A 22,939-nucleotide genomic window follows, 5' to 3' on the forward strand; every position below is an offset into this window, starting at 1 on the left:
CCTCTCAAGGGAAACACTCCAATGCGGGCAATGAAAATCCGTACCACCTCAGTATCGAACTCTATTTGTTGAATTCCCCAATCACGGCGAATGGGAGTTGGTAGCCGCAATATTGGCCAGATCTGGGTCAAGCTTGAATACATATTTATGACGACCGGTGACCCTGAGCACAAGCCGCAGCGAGAGCGGGCGGGCACTTGCCATCGACCATAATCATACTTTTTGTTGATTTACCCCACGGAGGAGAGCAGAATTGGGAACTTTAATGCGCATATGATTATGTGAGTGTGCGGCGAATTTGAACGTGATAAAAAATCTCGGGGGTAAATCTAGAACCAGCATGGCGGAGGAAAACCGCGATTCTCAGTTCAATTACTGCGGCAGAAGAAGGTTACCGCGAAAAGCTGTTGCTTCTTGAGAGTTTCAATCAGTATCGGAAAGCACGCTGTGAAGACGAGGAAGTGAGTGTCCTGTTTTTGTTGTGACAGTTTCGCATAAACACAGCTGGTGACTCCTCAAGTGAAGGTCGAGGGGCTGCAAAGGGAGAAGGTTAGTTCAAAACATGGTTCAATGTTGACAAACAGAAACAAACAGGACGGAAATAATAATAAAGCCATCTAATGCTCATATCGTTATAACATTTTTGGAAGAAACAACCCGCTGATGAGAACAATGATTCCCACCTTGTATTGATCCGTACGCAACCAATCAGCTGGGAAACCTAAATTCATCCCATTATCGGGAAAGCAAATTGTGTACTTTTGTCACTCTCATTGGTTAGAATGCTGCTTAGTTAAGGCACCTCGATACCGATCTAGTCGACCTTGGAAGATATAAGCAAGGAATGGAGAGCACAGTAAACAGTTTATTACCCTATCGATAGAGCGATGTCGATTGGAATTCCAGCCGACGTCGACCATTTCGACGTTTTGCGTCGACAAGCTGGAATAAACGACAATAAGAAAAAATATACAATCCGACGTGATTCGCAGCAGTCAGTCGGCCAGCCTACATTATCGATTGCGATTGCGGGTGGTTGGGATATAGCGCCTACCATAATAATATCGTTTGAAGGGCGCAAAAATCACACTAACTTAATTAGCTGCCCTTGGCCACATTAGCCACAGCGTGGAACACGGAGAACGTGTCTACGGGGGTAACCTTTGAATCGATGGAGGGAAATGGTGAAAGGAGGGAATATAGGTTTATTGTGCTCGCCCCATTCGGCGCTAATAAATATTTATTGCAAATAGTGCGCTAAGGCATGAGATATTATGGATTTATACAGAATTGTCGTTCGCAACTGATATTTTTTTTTATCCCATTTATTTATTTAAGGCTCACTAGCATTTTAGCTGTAACAGAGCCGAATTTTAATCGTGTACATGTCACATGGTTATCATATATCTATAATTAGCACATTACACAGTTGCCATTCGCCAGTATTCCTTCTATACCATTACATATGGTACATTCACACAGTAGCCATTTAGGCGTAAGAATATTCTTTCTGTTCTTCCATTATCCAGTTGGACCACCGGATAGCGGAGACAGTTGAATGATAATTGTTGAGTTATTTATAGAACAGCAGCCCGATGTGTCTTGCAGAGCAGAGCAGTTGTATGGATGAATCGATCTTATTTCGACCGTGGATCGATCTCCATCGCTGATGATTGTTGCGTGGACGTAGCTATTCTGTAACAACACAAAGATGGTCAATGAGGGTCCTGAGTTTTGAACTCACGATCGATCGCTTACTAAGCGAACGCGCAACCAATGTGGCTACGGAGACCCCCTTCAACTGATATTGAACAATAATGAAAAGCATCCATGAGCTTTCAAGCTTCAATGTTTGAAATAGAAACTGAGTACACAATCAATGAGCAGGAAAGCCTAAATCCATTTCTTGGTTTGGCTTGAGACATTGAGAAATTATACAGCACTAGCTGACCCGGCAAACTTCGTCTCGCCCAAAATTTGTTTTTGTTATCAATGCCTTCAAACATTCACGTTTTCTTACTAAGCGCAAGTTCATGAGTCCAATCGCAGAACTGTTCATTGATTGATCTTCTAATCGACCCCGTTGAATTTACCTTTTACTAAAAAATTCCTAGTACTTCTACCAAAACTCATCATTCTAATGTGAGATTATTTTCAGACACAATTCTCGTTCAAGATTTTTCAACCACTTGCAAATAGCAGGTTTCGTTACATGGAATAAATGTTTAATACAGAAAATATGATAGAATAAAGACAGACCTCTCCCCTCTTCTACCCTTAGAAAGGGGGAGGAATGTCCATTCACCATAGAAACGTTTTGTGCCCCCTCAAATCATGCCAAATTTGGCTCCATTTGCTTGATTAGTTTTCGAGCTATGCAGAAATTTGTTTTTCATTTGTATGACAGTCCACCCTAAGAGAGGGGGAGGAGTGTTCAACCACCATAGAAACATTTATTGCATCCTGAAACCTCCAAATGCCAAATTTGGTTTCGTTTGCTTGATTAATTCTCGAGTAATGTAGAAATTTGTGATGCTTTCATTTGTACGGCAGCCCCCTCTAAGAGAGGGGGAAGGAGTATCTTAACACCATAGAAATATTTATTGCACCCTAAAACCTTCATATGCCAAATTTGATTTCGTTTGCTTCAATAATTCTCGAGTAATGTAGAAATTGGTGTTCCATTTGTATGGCAGCCCCCCCCCCCCCTTAGAGAGGGGGGAGGGGTCTCAAACTATCATGAAAACCTTCGCCGGCCCCAAAAACCCCGACATAGCAATTTTCATGTAGATCAGTTCAGTAGTTTCCGAGTCCATAAGAATCAGACAGACAGACAGACAGAAATCCATTTTTATATATATAGAAGATAGAAGATAGATAGATTTTCATTTGCAACTAACGGTGTCGAAGAGCATCATTGAACTTTAGAGCTTCAGTGCTCTGAATTAGAAAATGAGTTTTGCCTGATTTTATGGAAGGTTTCTGAATATTATGGAAGACTACGTCTAACAGGGCTATATGGGGGGTAAATGAAAATCCAAATTCTGAACATGTAGGAAGTAATGAAGGATTCCGAACGCTTATACCTCGACCATCTCTTAATAGACGCAAATATATTTGCATTAGTTGATTGGAAATATTCCTACGCTTCCATCACAATAAAGATAATTATATTTTTTGAGATAGACAATTATTCAATGTCAAGCATTTTCTGAACGCGCTAAATCCCACGTTTGATTGATCCAATTTGTGCTCCTTAAGGTGAAGGTGGAAGTAAGCCATTGTAATAGTATAGGTAAAACCACGTGTAAAAATGCGGTAATAGTGTGCGTGAGAGAAGAGCAAAACACACGTAAAAAGATCAATTCACTTATCAGACTGTGTGGCGCTTCACTGACATGAGTTTTAGAATACATTTGAAAAAAATATCAATTCAATACTAAAGTAAAATGTATGAACGATGTGTTCCGATGAACAATTGCAAATATAAATATATATAGAAGGTGTATTTTCATATGAAGTAAAATTCTGATCATACACGGGCGTAACATGAGCAAATTTATAAAACATGCGAATTGGGGCTCTTTTGGTATTAACAAGTTCTTCCGCACAGTAACTCGATGTTGATAATTCCTTAATATTTTCCTACGATCAACGAAGGTTTTCACATATTAACGTTGGAGAGCCTTAATCCTTCTCTTCGTTGGCCGAGGCATTTCGATAGAATGTAATACTTTTCCGTTTTCTATTTTTAAAATCATAGGCAGCCGTGGCAGTGTTCCGAACTCTGCAATACAATTTTCTTAACCAATGTTAAAGTTGCTAAAACTTACATTATAGACCCATTAAATGTAAAAATAATAATTGTATTGGTATCAACACAATTTTATTTTATTGATTTTCATGACATGAAACGCTATGACTCAGGAATAACATTTCATTGAGTGGTTTTTATAGCTGTTTCGATGATGTTGTCTGACATCAGTGTCGAAAAAATAGCGATGCTTTCACCAATACAAACAAAACCATTGCGGAAAATTGAAAAATGAAAATTTAAATTTCAGAGCACTAGCTCGTGTTTTCCGACGTTTTTCACTATACAGTGCGACGGGAGATGAAAATTTAATATCTTGTGAGTAATCGATTAGAGTTTTGTTGATATTACTTGATGGGAAGTTTGCGAAAACGATAATTTTCTTCACACTGTTTCGCAAAATTACTGATTTTCGGGCGAGGAATGAGGGAGGTAGATGAAAGAAATGAGCGCCATTGTGGCAGCCATTTGTGACTTATTGTTTACTGTCGGCAGACACGGTGAAGTTTATGGTTTATGGTTTATATGGCTTTATTTAAGACATCTTCAAATTTATAAATTCCATAAAGTATATTCAGAGAAAAAAATATATAGCAAACATAGCACCAATTTATATAGGCATTGAAGTTTACACAGGAAGCACTGTTGTTCAGGACACTGCATTGTTAACGTAGGACAAAAATATTTTTATTCAATTCGCCTGTTTAACATTTCTGATATTATCTGGGGAAGAAACGAAGTTAGATAGTAAACTTTTCAGTAGCAATTTTGTCGTTGACTACTCGGTAAAGCGGCTAAAGCGACACTGAAATAGAAATCACAAATCACATTTTATACACTCCCGCTCGGTGCAATTGTTGTGCGAGGGCGGGGCTCACGTAGCTAACTTTCCTCTTCACCATAGAGTGTAGTGCAAGCGCACTTAATGCGTGCATTGATCGGTGTGATCGATTCCGGTAGCGGCAACTGGATTGTTCCTCGCTGTCATGCTTGTTTTGCACCGTTTGAGAAACACAGATAGCTTGTGCAAATGGACCAATCATAATGTAGAATTTTTGTTTAGATAACGTGAGATTTTGTTTGGCAGAGAAACTATTAGATATTCTTGTTCAGATAGTACATTGACATTCTGAGTGAGAAAGTGGAGGTTTTCTTCTTGGATGAGGGTCTAGAAAATTATTACATATCTCGGCAAGACTGTTTTTTATGAATTTCGTAGAAAATTTCGGAATGCTCTCCTCAAGCACCAGATCTCAATTCAATTGAGAATCTATGGTCAGCAACGTCTTTAACTGAAGTTGTCATTGGCAAATTGAAGAAAATAGAACCTCTACTAATCAATGCGCATTGCCGTTCCAATAATTTAGAAAAATCACAATTAAACAATCCAATAACGTAAATACATGAAGAAATGTTAAAATAATAACAGATAATGAGACATGGGTTTACGTGTTTAGCACGCAAGCCAACTTGGCTCTATCTGAGATAAAACCGAAAAATAGTAATGTTGACTTTTTTTTCATCGTTTATCGTTATAAGTTGTGTACTCAGAACTGATGCCAGAAGGTCAGACGGCAAATGAAAAACATTATCTAGTCAATATGAGGCGTTTCGAAGAACAACGTATTCGACGAAAAAAGACAGATTTGAGAAAACTCGTGGTTTAGTATTTTCTCATAAGGCTATCAGTTTTTGGGCATAAACTCGTTCACATTTACGGCCAAAAAATGAGCAAATATCAGTTGACTACGGGAAATGTGAAATGTTAAACTTGTTTACAAGAATAAATTGGCATAAGTGTATTATCCCTGAAGGGATCTACTTTCAAGGCGGTAAAATAAATGTGAACGAATAATGAATAGCGTGTATATCAATTCAGAGTACTTTTTTGACAGAATGAATTCAGCGATATTCTACCAATGCAAGTGGAGACTATCAAGAGTATCGAAGGCAATTGAAGGTAATCGAGGCTATGCCTCAAAGATGCAAATCTAATTTGGTGGAGTTTGGTAAGGTTGCACTCGTTCCATCTGAGAGATAATTTTTTATTCTGGATAAATTTATACATTGTAAGTCTTTGATGAGATATTAAATTATTATACAGTAACAAAATATATACATTTTTGTCAAAATTGATTAACTACAATCCTCTGAAGAACAGTTTTAATTGTGTTGTTTTTTGTTGCCAATGTTTGTCCAATTCTGAATATATGATGATGTTATTTGCTATACGCAATTCAAAATCCTTTTGTATATTTTCAGAAATCCCACCGATAAATCAAATTCTACAAAGGAACAGAGACACAATCCGACGATGTTCAGCATAATACGAGACAACTTCAATGATAGGCCAGTGACGTTCCTATCCGATAACGATAACCAAGAACCTACAGCCTATCTTCAGGATTTCCCGATAAAACTATCTCGCAGTAAAAGCTGTATTAAGCTGGCCCGAGATGGCGACAAACCAACAACCTTTCATGAGGATTCATCGAGAAAACTTTCTCGCAGCAAAAGCTCAGTCAGGCTTGTTCAAGATGGCGATAAGCCTGTTTTGTTGGTGAAGAAATCTCCCCACGACAACTCGGTGCTGTTGAAAATTCAACTGTTGACATCGTTGGAGAGCGATGTGGAAGTTATGGTAAGTAGTTGATGTATCATGGGCGGAAAATGCGAAACCCACACACCAATTTTCATGTTCAATTGATCACAATTAAATCATCAGCCATTTACACCTATTTTTCACTGCGATGTGTGTGAGAAAAGGGGAAGACAGTGAGCCGGCGACAACAAATTGATGAGAGTAATGAAAATGACACAGCGGATGCGCGCTACTTCCTGCTGGCACCGCCCCCAACAGGCGAACGACGTCCGCAACAACGTGGGGAAGGATTCCCATTGTGTGTGCGATAGCTATCGCCACTCATACAAGCTTCAAATTAACATTTCGCTGTGCCGATATTGCTTCTTTTCCGAGAAGAAAGCACCATCGAACCGTCGCTCGTTAATAATTGGGTCAAACCTCGGCTTCCGGCGGTGGGGTAGCAGGTGGCATCGCACTGCGAAAAAAAAATTCACGTCCATTATCGCGCATAGAGACTACTATGCGATTAGCATGCGGATACGGGGTGATTAAAACTAATTTTCTCGAGACATACAAGCGGCGGAAGTGACCCAAGAAGGCGGTGCACCGTTCTTATACCGGGAGGCGGGTTGGCATAATGTCACATTTGAGCGGGCTAGGCTATCTGTCAATTAGAGAAAAAATGTTCCCTCTTTGTGTCGTTGTCAGGAACCGTGTGAGATGGCGACTTTTCGCGTGGCAAGGAAATTATGGTATGCGAAAAATGGTCTATGCGTGAACAGGAGATTGGTGGACGTAAATTGAATATTAAATATTGTTTTACTGAAGATCTTTGGCTCGAGCAATCAAATTGAAACTTTTGAAATTATTTTATATTATTGAACGTTAAAAACAACGTTTTTCCAATCAATAAATAAAACGTAGGGTGCGCCTAAAATTGCGTGTTTTGAGTGAAATCATGTTTGTTTGGCTTATTGAAGTAAGTTATTTGGTGTGACCTTCATTTATATCATTTACCTCCACGTAGCGTATTACATTGACTACCACGTCCTATTGTATCGTGACGTTTGCTCTTCAGTTCTCAAAATGGCGTCCAAACAACAGGAGAAGCATTCGAAAATTCACACGGCGATGGGAAGGAGAATGGTACCTGACATCTTCAAGACTATGAAACTGTAAAAGTTCTTCAAAAACCTCCTGGTATGGTAAGCCATTTGCACCTTCGGCTGGAAAATTGATATTTTCATCACCACTGGGACCAACAACTTGAAGAAGACGCAAAAAAACGGAGAAGTGCGATCAACAGCTGAAAGTAAACTTGCGTTCTGAAGCGAACAATGTCGACAAGGCTGTTGTAATGGATGTGACGGAAGAGCGCTTAATTGAACGGCGCTTCAGAGGAAGAGATATGCATGCGACTGAAAAAGACATCTACGGTCTGAAGTAGTCGTCCCGAGACTGGAACCTCCATCATTCCATCATTTCATCGACCCAGAATCCAGGGAATAACGCTTGCATTAAAAAAGGAACAATTTTCGGATGGTAATTAAAATAATACAAAAGATCATTTAATGGGACAAATGTCCCATACGACATAATTTTATTGTCAAGGTTACAAAAACAACATTTCGACGCCCTATATGTGGGCCAGAACTTTCGCTATTGCTATCGAAAACATATTTGTTGACATGGTTTTCGGTTCTTTCTTATCTTTATTTATTAGTTCCTGGCGGACTTCAACACCTACCTTCAAGCGGTTCATCTCTTCCAATGAGTTGTTCCGGAGACAATCGTTTAGTTCGCGATATCACCGCTAGTGGTAAGAAAAAACTCATAACGGGAAACAATCTTCTGAAAATTTGGTCCCAAAACGGGGTGACCAAAGTTCGCAGCCATTTGAGAAGTATTGAAAATGATAGAGTGTTTTTGAAACGTGCACCTCATCGTCCATTTGGAATTTAGTAGCAGCGGTATACAAAAGTTTAACAGAATAGTGCTTTTCTTGAACCGTTTCTGTTTTTTGTCTCTTCGACAGTAAAGTCGAATCCTCAAACGATATCGACGGACGACCAACTTTAGCCCGTCGTTCCTTATTTGCATTTTCTGGTATATCAATTTTACCGTCCAACCAATCATCATAAAATGGCAAAAAAAAAACGGAAAGAGTTTTTCCACCTTTTTCCCATCGTCCATAAAATTTGGAGCAAAAGCGATGTTTCATTTCGAACGACCGAAGCTCCAAAATTATATTTTGCAGGACAATCTTCGAGAAGCTTAACCAACATATATATGCTTATTCAATTGTTTTTGAACTTTTTGAACTTTTTCAAGTTAACTGTTTTGAATAAAGAATTTAGTATGAAATTATTCGTAATTTTAACTTTACGGTGTATTTTTATGATGATAAAGTACTATAAAATCAGTTTCTAGTGATAGCTGGATAGTACCACTACATTTAAAAACTTTTTTCCGACTTTTCTCAGTTTAGTATCACTATGCGTCCACAAAGTTCCGCTTCGCCGAAAAAAAAAATCATTCTCCATCACTGTTCATCTCCGCTAGGTATTTTTCACTGTCTGGCCCGTTGCTCCGACCTCCCGACCCAAGCCCCGGAACGATGTAACTACCTCTCTTCACGTCTTCTGCTTTAGTTTCAGCTGCAGTTTACAAGTCTGACGACCGGAATCCGGGTTCCGTTCAATCCTCTTATTCTTCTCCAGACGTGTAAGGATATCATAAAGGGCGTGTCACATCAAATTGCATCACGAAAAAAACGCTGTAGAAATTTAATTTTTAGGAATTATATCTTCAGCTTTCGCTTATAATCAGATAAGAGTGTATAGATCACGTTGGCCATGCTTCACTGTCAATTTTTCGTAAATTTGGAAAAATGTCGTCGAACGAAAAAGAGCGTCGTGAATTAATCCTGTGCACTCATTTCGAGAATCCGGAGTTGTCACATCGGGACATCGGTAAGATGCTGGGAATCGTCCAATCCACGGTCAGCAGAGTACTAAAACGATACTTCGAGAACCTAACCATCGACCGGAAGGTGAAGAACGGCAAAAATGGATGCTCCGTCAGTGAAAAAGATCACAAGCGCGTAGTTAAGCAGTTTAGACGTGATCCGAGAAGTTCGGTCCGGAATGTCGCCAATAAGCTGAATTTGTCAAGTTCATTCGTCCAGCGGACCAAGCAGCGGGAGGGCCTGCGTACATACAAGGTTCAGAAGGCTCCTAATCGCGACGAGAGGCAAAACATGGTGGGGAAGACGCGAGCCCGGAAGCTGTACACCGAAATGCTGACGAAGCCGCATTGCCTGGTAATGGACGACGAAACCTACGTCAAAGCGGACTTTCGTCAGCTGCCGGGCCTGTTGTTCTTCTCCGCAGAGGACAAATTCAGCGTTCCGGAGGAGATTCGCAAGCAGAAACTATCCAAGTTTGCCAAAAAGTACATGGTGTGGCAAGCGATCTGCTCTTGCGGAAAGCGGAGCGCCCCCTTCGTGATGACCGGCACGGTAAACGGGCAGGTTTACCTTAAGGAGTGCCTACAGAAGCGCTTACTACCACTATTGAAGCAGCACGAGGGCCCGACCATCTTCTGGGCGGATCTCGCTTCGTGCCACTATTTAAAGGACGTGTTGGAGTGGTACGAAGCCAACGGGGTCACCTTCGTGCCAAAGGAAATGAACCCGCCCAACGCGCCGGAGCTTCGCCCAATAGAGAAATATTGGGCGATTATGAAGCAGGCCCTCCGGAAGAACCCAAAAGTTGTCAAATCAGAGGCGGACTTCAAGAGAAAATGGATTTCTGTTCAAAAAAAAACTACAACCTGACGTTGTACAGAACCTTATGGACGGTGTAAAGAGGAAGGTGCGAGCATACGGGCTTGGGCTCGAAGTATGAATAAAAAGAAAATGCCAAAAGTTGTTTAATAGTTTTTATTTTACTGTCTAAAATTTTCAAAAGGATCGGTCTACTGGGCGAATTTCTACAGCGTTTTTTCCGTGATGCAATTTGATGTGATACACCCTTTAGATACCGGAACGGGCGTATCCGGCGAACTCAACGTACTTGACGATGTTCACTTTCTTTACAACGGGATGGAACTCCCAGGACGCATAAACCATTAAGCGCAATTGCTTTAGTGTCTTTGATATAACTTCCGCAGTTCAACTGGTAGTGGTGTCATTTTTTTTTTCGAAAACTCATGGGTTACTATGATTGATGATGCATCAGTGGTCTCATTACCAGGTGTTAAGGTGAACGTATGAAAAATTGGTAAAATTTGTCCATTTTTTTAATGCAAGCGTTACGACTATTGCTTCTACCCCTGGAAATGTGAGGACGTCGTCATCCACGCTTTGATCTACATGAACGACGTACTTATTGCGAGCAACTCGTTCAAATCGATCTAGAGTCTGAAGAAGGAGTTTTCAGCTAATTTCGAAGCGAAAGACCTGCAGGAAGTTGTACGTTGAAGCTGTACTCGAGTAATTGTTACCCGCAAGCTGTCACCAGTGTCAATGCCGGCTTCCAGTGTTACCCAACGGAAGAACATTGGGTGCACTTTAAGAAGGTCTTGCCTTATCTTCAGGGAACGGCGGATCATCAGTTGGCGTACAGACAATCGAAAGCGAAGGCTCTTGTAGTATTCACTTACGGGGATTATGATAGTGACCGCAACGACAGAAGGTCTGTATCCGGAATCGACATGTGCAAAAGTGACAACATTGCCTTGACGCAAAACAAACGTCAAAATAATTCATCCGTATTTGTGATGCTTTTTACTCTCTATCACATTAGCAGGTTCGAATGCAGTTATAAATTGTGGAAATATGAATCAAAATTATTATTTAATGTTATTTAAATACCTTGAATTCGTAGTTCGCGCCTTCTATTATTTTCGTAGAATTACCGCTCGAACTTTATCAATAATATAAAACCATCATCAGACACAATTTTGTTTCGCATCAAGGCAATGTTGCCAATTTTGAGTCCGTTGAGTTTGAATCTCGGACGGCTTTTAGAATACAGGCGTCGATCTCGTTCGGATTGCAGAATGCATGTCGAGTTCGTTCGGTTTACAGAATGTAACATTGTGTCAATTTGGAGCTCGAATATACAGAATAGGGGTGAATATTACTTGTACACTGGCTCATAATATAAAATTAAAACGGTACATCAAGACAAAGTGTGTTCCGGATGATCTAGAATTGATTCAACTCCGCAGAATTGCACATTCTTCGCTACGCTGTTGCTGCCTTGACGTCGTTCTTTGAGTATTTCCAGATCGTACAGGAGAGGACGATGATTTTGTAACTTCATTTCTATCTCCTGCCATAATACATCCGTATCATGAAACCAGCTAATTACCGCTTTGCTACTTTCCTTCCACTTTACCTCCAGGCCAAAGAAATGTTCGATTTTTCAACTTTTTATTGACTGATGTACTATTTTTAATTTTTATAGTAACTGCCGTTTACTATCTTGAACAACAATAAGTAGAGCTACAATATTCTTTGGAAAACGGGGATTGAAACGATATCTGGCGCTGGAACGATATGAAATGCTGGGCATATTCCTTAGGGTGGCCACTATGCCCATACTTCCCCTATGTCAATTAATCGTCATGAAGAGATGTGTTCTTTGGTTCAACTGACAGCTGCGGTTGCCGTCGCCGCCATCGTCACCAAACAACCGATTTGGTTCGGATTTTCTGTTGTCGTCCTGCCGAAGGTGCTACATACTATAGTTTGTGGATTATTTCCTTAGGAAAAGTGTTTTTGGGAGTGATTGAGATATTATTTTGCTAAGAGATACTGAAAAATTGGTGGGTTATATCTATGATATAACCGCAAAGTTGACTTGGGACTACAGTTATCTTAGTAAACATTTGTTTGTATTGATTAAATTATGGTTTGAATAAAACAATTTTCGAATTTAATTGAATTCAACATATTTGCTGTGTAAGTTAAGAATTTGGACAAACGCCATGTAATGTAAGGCACCTTGGTTTTGATGGCTGTGTTGGGGAAACCGTAAATCGGGCCAATCAAAACGAGAAAGGGCGTTTAGAACGCGCTAGGCATTTTACAGCTATTCAATTGCTTATCTCAGCAAAAATAACATTTAATCAAGTGTAATAGATGCGTAGAAATATTTCCTATCAATTGATGCAAACATCGTTTCGATCTATTAACAAATGTTCGAGTCACAAGCATTCGAAATCTTTCATTTTTTCCTGCATGTTCTGTGTTTAGGACTTCATTTTACCTCCCATATATTTCGGTTAGACATAGTCCCACGTCAAAACTACCTGGACATACCATAAGTTATCCAAACTGACAGCACTTGGTGTAGTCCTACGTCTTTCTGGCTAATTCGCTGATAGCGACAGCACCCACTCGTCTTTTTTCATCTGAAGAAACGCATTTCACATTCCACATTCTTTGTGCCGGACCAAATGATTTCTGCTTCTTTTGACCCTAGCTTACTCTTAACACGCAATCTCTCCTGTTCTACATTGAATTACAATTTAGATTAGTTGATCTTTAGAGTGTATTCGAACATCTGTCAAATGAGTATGTTGTATAGACACCTTAGATAACTTCAATTATTCGTGTATTCAGCATTCGGCGAGATAAACATACTGCTGTCAAAGTAATTGTTGAAATAAAGTTCTTTCCGACTTCGACACCCAAACAAGTCACACGTCTTTTTATTATACTCCGAAGAATTTGACAAAGTATCGTTTAGTAGTTTCCCTCGGATTTCCCTCGGTGATCCGGAACACATTACCACCATATATACGTTGTATCATGTACGGTTTAAGTTCGGAGAGGGCGATCCTGTATTCAAACTTTTAGACATTTGCTGTAGTGCGCTCAATTTACTACAAGATCTTATCAGATTTCATAAATTTTTTTATTCAGTTTAATCACGTTCTATGTCATGACAGTTCCTCTACGGTCTTCATTGTGTTGCACATTAACATTTTCAGACGCCTTAAACCTTTTCAAAGTACGGAAGACAAAACGCCAAGTCACACCAAATCTTAGAACATTAAACTTCTGGAAATGGTACACAGTTCGTACATTTTACATTTTAGATACCGAATCTATATACACAGAATTACAGATTTTCAATAATATAGAGTTTACAGATTTTTTAAATTCAATTTTGAATGTTCAATTTTTCACAGTGCATGCATAGATACCTTAATTTATAAACATGTTGAACGCAACGCAACGAGATGGCTTTCGTTTGAGGCCGTTGTTAAGCGAAATCTTAAGCGATTTGAATAGCTTAAACTATTCTGTCCGATCCAATTTCTTATGACTAAACCGATTATGCTGTTCCTAAACTTCGTTCTCCTTTTGCATCAAAAGGGGTGATGAGAAATTTTTGTATCCATTGCTAAGGTCGTTCGTAAGATACTTTTTGATAACATTCATCAGCATGTGATGCCAACAAAACAAAGTCTGGAAATCGCTCGGAACCCAAAATTATAGACTCTAGGCGGAGCTTCAAGGATGAAATTGACGAAGAGTTTGAAGAAAAAAATCGACATAACCATGTATGAACAACATACAATTCAGAGGATTATGAGAAAACCTTTTCATGATTTATTTTGTTGTATTGATGCCGCTTTAACAACCCATATATTAGGCTGTCAAAAAAGTCATGCGGTATTTTTTTTGAAATTTCTTTTGTTCATAAAATTAGTTACAATCATCTGTTTTAAGTCAAATATGCGCCGTTTTGTTCGATGACTTGTTCCCAACGAGATGCCAACTTCATAATACCCCTGTTCTCGCTTCCTTATTGGCAAAAAACTCGGATAGCCAATTTTCACAGGCCTCTTTTTGGGCTAACTTCTGACTACCTAGCTCGTTCGCCATGGACGAAAACAGGTGGTAGTCACTTGGTGCAAGGTCCGGACTATACGGCGGATGCAAAAGAACCTCCCATCCGAGCTCCCGGAGCTTCTGGCGCGTCACCAAAGAAGTGTGGGGCCTGACGTTGTCCTGATGGAAGACAATGCGGCCTCTGTTTATCAAAGATGGCCTCTTCTTCATGAGTGCTACCTTCAAGCGGTCCAGTTGTTGGCAGCACAGGTTCGAATTGAGCGTTTGGCCATAGGGAAGCAGCTCATAATAGATTATTCCTTGACAATCCCACCAAACACACAGCAGAACCTTCCTGACCGTTAATGAGGGCTTGGCCACCGTCTGAGCCGCTTCAGCGGGTTTCGACCACGACCGTTTGCGCTTCACGATGTCGTAAGTGACCCACTTTTCATCGCCAGTCACTATCCGCTTCAGAAACGGGTCGATTTTGTTGCGATTCAGCAGCGATTCACATGCGTCGATACGGTCAAAGATGTTTTTTTGCGTCAACGTGTGTGGCACCCATACATCGAGCTTCTTTGTGAATCTAAGCTTCTTCAAATGGTTGATAACGGTTTGATAACTTATCCCCAGCTCTTGGCCGATGCTACGGCTGCTACTATGCCGGTCTTTCTCGGCTAATTCAGCGATTTTGTCGCAATTTTCAACGACAGGTCTTCAGGACGTGGCGCATCTTCGACGACCTCTACACCAGAACGAAAATGTTGAAACCATCGTTGTGCGGTAGAAATGGAAACTGTATCGGGTCCATAAACTGCACAAATTTTATTGGCAGCTTGGGATGCATTTTTGCCTTTGCCATAGTAGTACTGTAAAATATGTCGGATTTTCTCTTTATTTTGCTCCATATTTGCGACACTATAACTCACGAACGACTTAACCAAACAAAACACTGTCAAGGACTATATTATAGACTATAAAATACCTTTCCAACAAGCTATAGTATGACTCGACACAATGAGTACAACTAGAACTACGCGTTTACAACGACACCTCGCGGAAATACCGCAGGACTTTTTTGACAGCCTAATATAAGAAACAAAAAATCAAAATGAAAGTAAATGATATTTTCTTTAGTTTTTCGACACAGATTTTTTCAGGGAATTTTACAGAATTAAATGTGGCAACCCTGCTTGTTGCGGAATACAAACAAATGGAATTGCGTAGTCGAGATGAAGAATAGAAGGTGGGAAGATTCACTGGTTTTGGTTGTGTTAAACTTTGATTGCATTAGTAGCCACGAAGATATGAAGTTCACATATCAGGTATACCAGTCAGTTACTCAAATGGTGCAAAATTGAATGTGGCAACGAATAACGTTGAAAGAGGATATACAGAAACTAATTACATATTCCCTAAAATATTTTTCACATTATAAGATAAACAGAACATGTCACAAACTAAAATGTTTGATTTTTTCTTTGATTTCTTCTTATATCAGAAATAGTATTCTAATGTGTACTATGTTTGGATCTCAGATCAACTTTATGGATGTTTATCTTTTGTCAGCAATTGTAATTACTTTTTTCACAATTAGGGTGCCGAACACTTCATTCGTCTAAAACCAAGACGCAAACGAAAAACTTTTAAATTTATTTTTCAAGTGCATTTTACATGAAAAAAACTTGAAACCTATTTTCCCATGCACTGTCAAATGTTTCTCCGTCAAAGAAACAAAAGATTCTGTGACTCTGACTCTGTTCATTTACGTTTTTGGTCTACGTAACGAGAAGAAAAATTAAATTGAAGTTTAGTTTAGAACACCTCAATAATGCTGAAATTTCAATTTCTGCTAAAATGTCAGTTGGGCCCTTATGATTTTGTACGCTAGCTTTGATTTAAGAAAAAAATCCAGAGTGTTCATTTCATCCGCTTATTTTTACTTTTAATAACAACACTTTTCCTATGTAGTAGACTATTATAAGAAAAGTAACATACATGAACAAAATCTGTCATCAGATTAAAATATCTTCCCACCTTTCATTTTCCATCTCGTTGCGTAGTCATTCCAGCGATGAACTGTCAAAACAACGCACACAAAACTGACAATAACTTTTTTGTTGTCTTCTTCTTCTTTGTTTTTAAGAGGCTTTAAATTTTGCAGTTCATTCGCCTCTAAATTTTGTTGTTGTAAAAATCATATCGGTATTATGTAACGAAAATGAGCGATTGAGAATTGGCGATCTAACGCAAAACGTAAACGTAAACCTAAAACTCAGAAAACAAATCACGTATATTTTACTTCCGGGCTTTCCAAGGTAGTTCTCACATGCAGGAATCGTGCATTTTTCTACTTGTGTTTGATTGTACTCTCGAATTTCCTTCTTTAATTCAACCATTGTCAACATTTTTATAGTATTCACTACTGAAAGAGGTAAATAAATAACATGTTAAATATAAAATTGCGCAGAATTAAATTTCTTACAAACTTCTTCTTCTTCTTCAATGGCACTAACGTTCCTAGAGGAACTTCGCCGTCTCAACGTAGTATTACTTGCGTCATTTTTATTAGTACTTAGTTGAGATTTCTATGCCAAATAACACGCCTTGAATGCATTCTGAGTGGCAAGTTCTAGAATACGCGTGATCACAGTGCAAGTCGGAGGAAATTTCTTTGACGAAAAATTCCCCCGACCAGAACGGGAATCGAACCCGAACACCCGGGAGCACATGAACTCTTACAAACTTATCGCAATCAAATAATCTTTTATGATTATAACATTGTAATTTATGGAAAGAACTACAAACCTTCCATAAGCTCACATGGCAAAATTTAAAACCATCATCATTTTCACCGCAGCGCCGCCTAGGTGTAGATTTGTACGTTAGATCGCCAATAGATTCAATATCATGTACGACTCCGGTATACACAATGTCACACGATCTCGATTTATGCTGGACAGCCTTTCAGGTGGCATTCTTACCATCCACATAGGCAAAAAATGATGCCATCGCCCCCATTAACACACCACGCACGTGCGGTGAGCTGGAAAGGCATAAAAAGGTTCGCAATTTGCATATTTCATTTTACGAAAGTAAACAAAATACATAAAACTTATCAAAACAAAAACTGCCGCAGTAGTTGGAGGTTACCCCCAAATCTTCGCTATTTTATTACCTGTTTTCTCGCTCACATTCGAAGAAAAACGAGGGAAAACAAAACCGAGTGGCAGCGCACCCAAAAGCCCCCCAGCGAAAAAAGAAACACTGAAGGCTAATTGAGTCGTAATTCGGAAATCCTCCTACCTTGTGACAATTGTTCCAACCGTTTGTACGGTTCCAAATGAAATGAATAGAACCAAACTGGAGCAAGAGGCGCCTCACCTTGAGTGGGTTCTAACCTTCGCGTTTAATCAGGCTTTCTTTCTCCGAAATTTGGTGTATCAATCTCTGACGACTGGCCCGGGGTTCCCATAGGTTATGGCGACTGGGAAGGCGATTGACCTCCAACACGACTCCGAATCGAATCGATTCACTACAACTTATCCAAGTGGTAGGATTCCGGCTGGTTAACGTTTTTCGTGAAGGCAACACCTAATAAATGATGGCGGCTCACAGTGAGGCTCCCGCTTGGGTGCCGCCTATTGCGTCGAGAGAATGGATTTATTGTCCGACCTTGGACAGGAGTGGGGCGCTGCAGGAAATGGAAAGTTTGACAATAAATGAACGTTTCCTTAATTATCATGTGTTTCATTAACAACGAAGCAAAGGTATGTCAACATCAATCATCAAAAACCGGGGAATGTATCTCGAATCGACGCACGAAGAAAAAAGACGGCTCACATCTTTTTCTGGAAATTTGATCACATTGTACGGCGCTTCTGATGAGATCTTTTTGTTTGCAAAAGTAAATTACAAGTTTTTGAATCAGAGAAGTTTGGGATTGCTGAATGCTGTCGCAAAAATGCAACCAAAGACTTCCCTTCGACGGCACAAGCTATGTGGATAAAAATACTTGAAAAAAGAAATTTCGTCAACTGAGGCGGTAGCCTTGCTTCTGCCTCGTTAATTAGTCCCGAAACCAATCCCACGCCTCCGCGTCAACACCTTGCAGTACGACCAGTAGCGTAGTGTACTTGGAACGAGGGGGCGATCCGCTCCAGGGGTGACACCCACGATGATCAGTTTTTGAAAAAAAATCCATTAAGTTGAACGCCGCGCGTGGGTGATTGATGATAATAATCAATGAAAAAAAAATTAAGGGTTTGTGCCTAAGAGCATGAACAAAAGTTTAACGTAGGATTGTGATTGTTCGAAAATGGTTATTGAATTTGGTTCTGTCAATCGTTCAGATCCGTTCAGGATCTAATAGACATGTGGATTTGAGGAAGTTAAGCTGAAATGAAGGCGTACTCCTACGCCCGTATTCATCGGGTTTAAAGACCACTCTTCGAATTTATGTAGATAACATTCTTTTGCTGAAAATCCGCAGTATGTTACATTTTTGGAACTGTTTTGTAGTTTCTCGCAGTTTCAACGTTTTGTCTCAAATTCCGAACACTTAAGCTATGTTGGCCATTAAACAGTGTCTCATTACTAGAGATGAAACGGATATCCGGTAACTATCCGGTATCCGGCCTATCCGGCCAATATTTGCTATCCGGCCGGCTACCGGATATCATAAAAATATCAATAATTTACCAATAAAACAAGATGAGTCATATTTTTTCACGATTAGATCAATATTAATATATAACATTAATTCATCTACTCTATTACTTTAATTATGAATTATTTAACCAACCAAATTACGCTTTGCTTCGTGCACCAGGCCAGCTTCAGAGAACAATCTTTCTTTGTGAACACTTCTGTGAGGAGCTGAAAGATAAACTCTTACGAACCTTGCCAATCGGGGTACTGCTTAGAGTTTAATTACTACCGAACGTAAGGAACGTGATTGCGATAAATTCGAAATGTTTTCGCATAACATCCGATTTGATTGTTGTTTTAAGCTTACTTAAATTTCTAGTATGTACTTACTTTAACTCGATTAGTATGAAAGTTATTATGATACATCCACAAAAATGTCATCATTGTAGTAGAAAATCCTCGACAGAAAAAAATGTATTCAAAATTCCTTGCAGAACACTTGATACTCTATTAACTTAAGTTTGTAGAATTATTTTATTTTTATTTTCCCAACTATGATTTTGAACAGATATCATGACAACTTGCATGTATTCAATATACAATGTGTTACGACTAATAAGGAAGCTTTGAATGTGGTTCAGTGGAACGTAAGAGGGATAAATAACTTTGAGAAATTTGACGAAATTATTTATTTTTGTGAATGAATGTAAACTTGGTATCGACGTTATTGTTATTGGTGAAACCTGGATGAAGAAGGAGATTAGTCACATTTACAATATTCCTGGCTATCGCGCTTTCTTCTCGTGTCGTGATAATCCTTCTGGTGGTTTAGCAGTTTTTGTAGATAGTTCACTCGAAAACAAATTGATAGATACTCAAACAGTTGACGGTTTGCACTAAAACTTTGAACTTAGAACTAAAACTTAAAGGTCAACTTTATACAGTTGCTAGTGTTTATCGTCCTCCCTCGTTTGATTACAACGAATTTCAAAATATTTTCAAAAGGCTGGTTATCAACTGCTACTCCATCAAAACCATTTTTAATTCTTGGAGATTTCAATATTCCAATTAATCTGATAAACAATAACGTAGTATGCCGGTACACAAACCTATTACAATCTTATGGTTATGTATGTACAAATACAATTCCAACTCGTCCAGCAAGTAATAACATTTTAGACCATTTTATATGTCCGATCAACCTTGCTGAAAATCTACAAAATCACACTATTTTTAATGATATTAGCGACCATCTTCCTATGATTAATGATAAGAGCCACAAAGAACTGAGAGTGAACATTGTTGATCGTGTTAAACTTGAAAATCATTTTTCAATATTTTTGAATGATTTTGTAGTTACTGACGATGTCGACGCTACTTTAGCTTCTCTTACTACAACCTATAACAACCTGTTAATAAGCTGTACCAGAACCTTGACTAAACTTGTCAAAATAAAGAGGGATCAACGTCCATGGATGACTTATGGACTTTGGAAGTTGATTCAAATCAAAAATAATTATCTCGAAAAAGTGAAAAACAGTCCCAATGATGTATGCGCTAGGGATATGTTAGTTCATGTATCCAAAAAAGTAACAAATATGAAGAAACGATGTAAAAAGGAATACTATGAAACTATGCTCAGTGGTTCTAATCATCTCAATGTATGGAAAACATTAAATGTAATCTTTGGTCGCTCTAAGCCTTGTGAGCAAACTGAATTAAGAGTTGATGATAGGAACATTAATTCAAATTATGAAATTGCAGAAGTATTTAATAATTATTTCTCTAGTATTGGTAATAATCTTGCTAGTAAATTAACAGTGCAAAATTTCGACTATCTAAAACAAGTAAAAAGTGTTAGAAACTCTATCTTTCTGAGACCTGCTAGCGTAAACGAAGTTCGTATTCTGATAAGTCAGCTTGATGTTAAGAAGAGCAAAGGTTATGACAACTTTCCTGCAGACTTGATAAAGGCTAACATTGGTCGGTTCGCTGAAATCATTTCTGAAATATTCAATAGAATAATCCTAACTGGAGTTTATCCGAATATTCTGAAAATCGCCAAAGTTTCACCTGTATTTAAATCTGGAGACAATAGTGATCCTTCGAACTATCGACCAATTTCAACATTATCTGTTCTCAACAAAATCTTGGAAAAGCTCTTAACCTGTAGACTTACCGACTTCTTGAGTGCCAACAATGTTATATACCAATATCAGTATGGTTTCCGGGAAGGTTGTGGCACAATGACCGCTATTACAGAGCTCGTCGACGAATTGATCTGCGAAATTGATCAAAAAAGGTTCGTAGGAGGCTTATTTATCGATCTTAAGAAAGCTTTCGACACTCTTAATCACGAAATTTTACTGAAAAAGCTTGATCGATATGGGATAAGAGGAGTTGCCAACGATCTGATAAAAAGTTACCTGTCCGATCGAAAACAATTTGTAGTAATTAACGGTGTTCGTAGTAGCTTACGTCCGATTGATATAGGAGTTCCTCAAGGAAGCAACATAGGTCCTCTACTCTTCTTGATTTTTATCAATGATCTTGGTAATTTAACGCTCCATGGAATACCAAGACTTTTTGCAGACGATTCGGCGTTATTCTATCCGCGTCCTGATATTCAAACTATTGTAGCGGACATGGAATCAGATATAGTGAAACTCATGGAATATTTCAGTGGCAATTATCTAACCATTAACCTCACTAAAACAAAGTATATGGTCTTCCATTCGCCACGAAAAAAAATACCTCAACACCGTGATCCATGTGTGGGAATCCTGACTATTGAAAAAGTCTTCTCTTTCAAATACTTAGGATTGTATTTAGATTCTGCCCTTTCCTGGGATACTCACATTAAACATGTATCGAGTAAAGTTGCAAGTTTATGTGGTCTCATGAAAAGAGTACGCTGTTTCATACCAAAAAGAGCATTGTTACAGTTTTATTTTGCATGCATCCACTCCATCCTCCAATACTTAATTGTAGTCTGGGGTCATGCTGCCAAATCAAAATTGAAAAAAATTCAAACGCTGCAAAATAGATGTGTGAAAGTAGTTTTCAATCTTCCTCACTTATATCCGACAGTTGCGCTCTACACTACTGTACAAAATAGAATTATTCCTATTTCAGGCCTATGTGATATTCAAAGTATCATGTTTGTTCATAATATTTTGCATAACCGTAATTTTCACCATAATATCACATTCCCGAATAAACCTTCTGAATACGAGAAATGCAAATGACTTAATGAGAACCAGAGCTTTTACGAAATTGGGACTCACGCGCATAAAAAGTTACGGTCCATTAAAATTCAACGTGCTTCTCAATAATCTGAAAGCAATAAGCAATAAACATATTTTTAAAAATAAGCTGAAACAGATCCACATAAATCAATATATTCTGTAAATGTGCCGACCATCTTATGTATATGTATGCTTTGGTTAATAATATTTTCCGTCATTTTTCTTTTTCCTGCGTCGTTCTAATGTTGTATGGTGGATCCCTTCAAAGGAACCCTAATGTTCCACTGGGATTTCACATGTTTTGTTTTTTTTCGTTTGTTGTTATATTCTCCGCTATCTCTTCTTATGTTTTGTACTCTGAACTGTGCGTGTCTCTGTGATACAGCTATTGTATATTTTAGGCGTTATTTATTCAAAGAAAAAGATATAATTGAGTGAAAAAACTACAGAAAATATTTTTTCTTTACCTTCATTCTGTTTTAATAGTCATTTAATTCAGCCACCCCATTGATGCTCGGTCTGTCAGACCTATACGCGAGTATAGGAAGGTTAAGGAATGTTCATTCTATACGGAGAATTTTTCAATAATTAATTATTTTCATGTAAAGAAGTGTTTATTTCTCCCTAAAATGTAATCATCTATTGGCTTCATGCAAACATGCAGTTTCTCCCAGTTTCGTCTTCGCAAAAAAAGAGCCGAATATCCGGCCGCCGGATATTCGGCTATCCGGCCTCGAAACTTGCTACTCGCTACTCGAAATGGGACTTTTTCGCGAAATTAACGTGGT

The 22,939-nt window shown here is 38.8% G+C and overlaps 1 protein-coding gene across 2 annotated transcripts in view; it reads right to left on the reverse strand.

Annotated features, from left to right (window-relative positions):
* Positions 1–22,939, reverse strand: part of LOC129777146 (perlucin-like) — an 88,897-nt gene that overhangs the window by 1,200 nt on the left and 64,758 nt on the right. The window lies entirely within an intron of this gene.

This window comes from Toxorhynchites rutilus, chromosome 1 (assembly GCF_029784135.1).
Source record: "Toxorhynchites rutilus septentrionalis strain SRP chromosome 1, ASM2978413v1, whole genome shotgun sequence".
Taxonomy (NCBI): Eukaryota; Metazoa; Arthropoda; class Insecta; order Diptera; family Culicidae; genus Toxorhynchites; species Toxorhynchites rutilus.